We start from the raw sequence: 6,317 nt of genomic DNA on the forward strand, positions 1-6,317 counted from the left end.
GTACCTCTGGTCCGGACCTCGGTAGAAATGACTCGGGGCACGCGATACGTTTCTTTGGGACGAACGAGTATCTGTCAATCATTTCCTGCTCGTGGGCGTGGTTTATGTCTGATCGTCATTGGAAGGGTTTGTTTGCATGTTCAACTTTAAATGTCATTCTAGATCATTCTAGAGATGTTTAATCCTTCATGACTTTACTGAATTTTGGTATTATGTCAATACAGTAACTATATAAATGCTAGTAACTTTATCTTTGTATATCGTACAATTAGGTCAAATGACGTCACTTCTACACAGGTCAGATTTCGGCCAGGGTGGTTGGGCAACCACTCTGTCAAAAGTGGCATATATTACAAATATCAACGAAATTATCGTTCAAATTATAGTGAATACTTATTCAATTGTTTGTAAATATTTCAAATGAATGCACTCGCGAAGATGAATAGTATTGTACGACAAGATATTAAGGTGCAAGTAAGACTTTGTAACATGCTAGTCAAAATCCGTTGTGTGTGACTAATCCAAAATGAGGAAATGTCCTTTATATAGGTCACATCTCTGTGCTTAATAGAACAGTTTCATACACGGATATCGCCACGCCATGATTTTGAGGAGATTGTTCTAAAATTAACTTAGGGAGGACGTTTGTTCTCCTTTGGTTAGCATTTGGACACTTGGTGGTAGAAAGCTGTACACGGGAGAGATGGCACAAGTGCAAGCATGGGTAAGCAGAGATCTGTTCAAATCAGGGTTGTAGCCAGCACATGTCCTTCAGTCCTTTGAAGGAATTTTGCAGCAGGGGACTGAAAAAAAATTCCCCATTCCTTCCCCTGGGACAGACAAAAATTGATATGTAAAGATATAAAAAAAAAAACCTGAAACCCATGTGTTCTTCTTCACCAAAACAGATGCCATTGAACATCTAAGTCTACAAGCAAGATTTGCACCTCAAAATGCAGGAAATAGTGGTTCAGAGGGTCTTGATTTAAAAAAGTTTCTGGGACCCAGACCCCCTAGAAATGACGCGCAACGTCACGCCATGCCTTTGGTGCTCGATAGAATTCCCATTGAAAATCAAGGGGACTGAAAATGATTTCAGGCTGGCTACAACCCTGGTTCAAATAAAAGCATATGGGTTTACGTGGGTAACGTGTTCTCTGGCAACAGCTAAATTCACGCTTAGTGTCCGAAAGCGATACATGGTTTTAGTAGAACATTTCTGAACTAGCTACGCATATTCCATCACCATTGTTATCAGATCAGTTCATCAGAGCATTGACACTACTCCAATAGTTAACACTGGCGCGAGATCTGTTCAACTACAAATAAGTAGCCCAATTGGGTAACGTTTTCTCTGGCAGCTTAGCGATTAGATTGACAGATTGCCGGAAGAAATTCCGCCTGGAGCAGTTGCTGCATTCGTCACTCATACAGTGTTTTTTGTCCACATACTTTGAGTGAAAAAAAAAAAAAACACCGGCTAGTCCTAAATGAAAGGGCGTGCGCCTGTGTGTTAGTTGTATTTGCGATTTTTTTCTCAAATGTATGTAAAGACGAGTGTTTGTGTGTTTGCGCGCGCGCGCGTGTAGATTTTCTTTTCTTTCACATGTATGACATAAAAAATTTTTTACCGGTGTCACTGACTTAACATCTCCCATTCTAACGAATACCACACAATTACAGAAATGTATCTTAATGAAAACACTATCCAATCAAACAAAACCCCATCTGAAACGAAGCGGTTTGCTGTTTTATGCCGGATCATACCTAATCAATTATACGATACCCACAGTCAAATAAACGCTGTATATATGGTCTCTGTAGAAAATCCACGTGTATTCTGACATTTTTCTTAAAGCAGTATATCAGGACATTGTCACTACTCCTGTGACAGTGACGAAAAAAAGTTTTACAACAATTTACTGCCCAGATCGGGTAGATTACATACCGATCTCCCCGTATACAATCATAGGACAGCCAGTAAAATTACACATAAACAAACAAAATGTTACTGTAAATCTCAGGCAGTAAAACTGAAACCATTCGAAAGATTTTAAGAATTAAAAAGAAATGTCTGGGTGTTTTACTCACTTCTTTATTTAAATTGTTACCTGCGGACCTGTAGTGGTATCTATTGTCCAGTTCCCGGCGGTACTGGCTCGTTACACCCGATACGTTTCCTTTGGACTAACCAGTATCCGTCAATCATTTATGTACGTGGGCGTGGTTTATGTCTGATCTTCACCGTAAGTTTTGTCTGCATTTTGAATTGCAAATGTTATGAAATATTCTACAAATTTGAAGATCCTCATAATTTTTGCTACATAAATGTCAGAAACTTTATGTTTGTATATCGTACATACAAGGTCACGTGACATCGCACACGTCACACGATTTGGGTGGGGTGGTGGGGCAACGACTTTGTCAAAAGTTGTTGATTCCAAAAAAAGACACATGTTGTCGTTGAAATTATAGTAAACACTTAGTCAGTTATGAAAAAAAAAAATGTTCTTTTACTTTACGTACAACAATGTAAACAATGGTTGACATGGTACAAGTACGACTTACTATAGCTCGCTGGTCCATTTACTCGTGTATCACTAATCTAAAAAAAAGGAGTGATTTTCTGACCACTCCTGTTCACAATTGTAATGATATCGTCAGGGCAAGATTCAAAGATTCAAAGTAAATGAAAAGTTTAGGTAGACCTCTTGTCACATTTACTACGACATGAATTTGCGCCAGTGATTTTTACCTGTGTGGTTGTTTCAGATTTATGATAGGTTATACCCTGCAATCCATTTGGTCGAATTACTCCACTTTACTGGAAATATTGCTAATCTAGAACTCTGAAGCGGAAAAGACACTTCGTGGTAGAGAGCCGTACACGATGAAGATGGCAGACATGTCGTGTACGCAGAGATCTTTTCAAGTACAAATAAGTAGCCCTACGTTGGTAACGTGTTCTCTGGCAGATTAGCGATTCGATTGACAGATCGCCGGAAGAAATTCCGCCTGGAGCAGTTGCTGCATTCATCACTCATACAGCAAAAAAATGTCCTCCCTAGCTTGCCCGCTACGTTACTAGGCTTACGTTACATAACATTAAGATAGCTTTTTTTTCCCGTATGCCTGGTTCTGTAGGCTAATCAGTAACGTTATAGCTATCTAATCGCTATTAACATTATCATTCATAATCTTGACAGTAGTCAAGACATGTGTATTTTTTTGTGATTGTCACAAAGTAACAAGACCCCTCAAGATGTGACTGCATTTTTTTATGATTCTTCAGCAACTGACAAGAAAGTTGACCAAATTTCTACCGAATATAAACTTTATGTTACTTATTAACAATAAGTTAATTTGGTTTCATAGAACTCTATGTATAAACATGTTATTTTTACTTATTTCACTTATTCTTATTAAGTTAATAGGTCCCTTTAACAAAAGATTGTGCTGATACAGTCATATACTGTAAATGCATTTAAGTTCGCGGGGATTTAATTTCGCGGTAGCAGGAAAAGGGATTTTTTTGCGGTGGATTTAATTTCGTGGCTACACCATAGACTGCAGCCTAATACAACAATAGAAAAATGTTCGCGGTTGATTTAAGTTCACGGTGAAGTGGTCACCGCGAATATCAATCCACCGCGAACATTTCTGCATTTACAGTGTTGTACATGGGCAAACAGCAATTGAGAGAACAAAGAACTACGATAACTACTGTTATGAATTTGGCCACTTTATTATAGATAACAAATTTAATGTTGTTGCCAGTGGGAGCAACTCCACAACACCGCCCACCCCCACCCCCCTACCGTGTCATACACACAAACACACACACACGGACTTCTCCACGCACACACACACAAAAACACGCGCTATGTCTATATCAATTAGATTACCCATCCAATAAAAGGCTGAAAGAAAAGACCGGGTCAATCAGTGTGCGTGGCCAACACGTAAATTTGCATTACTTACAGAATAATTTTAGAACTTGATGGCGAGGTGACTTCATATCACCCAACCTTTTAAAATGGTATATATGCATTTTGAAATAATTTTCTCCTCTTTTCCAACAATCAGACTATGCCTATAGAACAGACGCCAACAAGAAAACGAAATGTATTCACTTCTGCAAGAAGCTCCTGAAAGCCACCGGCCTCTTCTTCACTGTGGTCAACGCCATAATGGTACCATTACTTGCAGGTTATTACTTCCATTAAAATGGAAGTATTGTTGCCATATTGTTTTGACTCTTGAGCTTATGTGGGGGATATCTCAAGAACCGTTGGAATGTCTGCAATGGTTTTCGATCGATGGGTAGGTGTGGGGATAGCAACTGCGCAACTGGACTTGTTGTGGTGTTGATTATTATGTAGTGGGCAGGTGTATGTTAATTTGCTGTGAATTTCAGCCTTGTAGCTGTTTGTTGTGGATCAGCAGGAGTGTTTGTTTTGTAGATGTTTGTGTGTGCAGCGAATATTAAGATATTAATCGATTGGACAATTCCACGTGGAAGCTATGGATGGATTGCGATGAGATTTGTAACGTAGTTAGGTGTTTCGATCGCGATGGTCGTTATTCACTTTATGGCCTCCTGGTGGTTGACAATGGTATTTCAGAAGGTGTTTTATTTTTAAGATTAAAGTAAACTTTTGGGAATAACCTTAGGGTGGATTGCAATGATTTATAATGTGTTAGATAGTTAGAGGCTAGTTTAGGAATTGCGGCGGCATTGTTGTGAAAAACTGCCGAGGGGCATAACTCAAAAAGGGAATAATGGATAGTCATGATTTTTGGTATGTAGATAGCTTGGACAAAGTTGTACGTAAAATATGAATTATGTAAAATGTGAGGAAATTTGATTAATTAATGAGAATATCTTATCATAGTAGTTGTTTTAATGCATCTCCTGCCCCTGACATGATGCAGTTTTAACATTTGGGTGGAAGTTGCTTGTGATATCAGGACAAGGTATGACAAGTTTGAGCCCCCAAACATTTGATTTTTAGACTGCAGTGGCATCTTTGTGAATACATTCCAATGAGGATAACTGAAGAAAGGAAGGACGGATTGGCACCATGTTAAGCATGCATGTATCTATCTGTACACATGGATATGCATGTGTGCTAAATAGATTTTTTAGCATAATTAATGACGATATTGTGTAATTCCATTGTAACCAACCCCTTTGGTAACACATGGTTTAGTCCAACTCTCCCTGTAGTATATGGCGAATGACATGTAATATTTTACCAGCCATCTGACCAGCCTTGTAACTCCAAACAGATGTAAAGCAAGTTTTATTCCTCAATGGTAAAGGGTTGGATTTTCATTACATTTTTAAGTTAAGTATAGTTGAACATCATTACTGTGGGCTATTCAAAAACAGTTCCCTTATTTCAGTTGCGAAGATAATTTTCTGGTAATCAAAAGCAGGTCTATTCTTGCCTTGAGTCAGTTCCTGTTAAAATAAATAAATATAGTGAAACAGAATCTATGTCTGTAATTCTTTAAATATTTGCATAAATTGTGATAAAGAGAAAATGGAAGATTGAGAGAATCATAAATAGATTTGCATAATTAATGAAGAATTCCTATAATTCCAGAGATTTCCATAACAAGACTTCAATTAGTGTTATGTATGTGATCAAGGTCAGGTATTACATTAGGCCACAGCAAGTAAACTCTATGGATGACATCTGTGTGCTCACTAATTTTTTCCCTAATGTTTTTCTTGTTTAGGGATTTTTAACATGACGAGAAAGTACTAAATTGTGCAAAAACGTTGTGTTATAGCCTGTTGATTGTCCTCGTAGAAGTGAAACTGGGAAGGTAGCCACTAGTGTAGTTGTAGAAGACTAGTTGGATAGCTGTAAAAGTGGCCATGAGTGAAGTTGCCACTTTGATAAGTAATACCACACTAGTGTCACTTTTACTACAAAAGTGCACTTCTTGAATACAGGAACAAATGCTTTGTTGGCTATGATACCATGTTTTGTTCCTATTGTAGTTTGTAGAATATAAACTGTGCCATCAACAGCCATAATTCCGGTGCTAAAAGGTTTGGTTTGGTTGATACAGATCTCCATTAATGACTGATATGTCACTATTATTCTTGAAGTCCGAGGGATTTGTACAGAATTAAATCAATTCTAGATGGAAGGATTACCCGTAATACATACATCATCTGATTAAATCTCGTTGTTTAGCAACTCATTAATTTATTTATATTTTTCATTTAATGCAGTTAAAGTGATCACACTTTCTGGGGACTTTAACAAGCATACAGGAAAGATGGAGATCGTAAAAAC

Source organism: Branchiostoma floridae, chromosome 15, assembly GCF_000003815.2.
Source record: "Branchiostoma floridae strain S238N-H82 chromosome 15, Bfl_VNyyK, whole genome shotgun sequence".
Taxonomy (NCBI): domain Eukaryota; kingdom Metazoa; phylum Chordata; class Leptocardii; order Amphioxiformes; family Branchiostomatidae; genus Branchiostoma; species Branchiostoma floridae.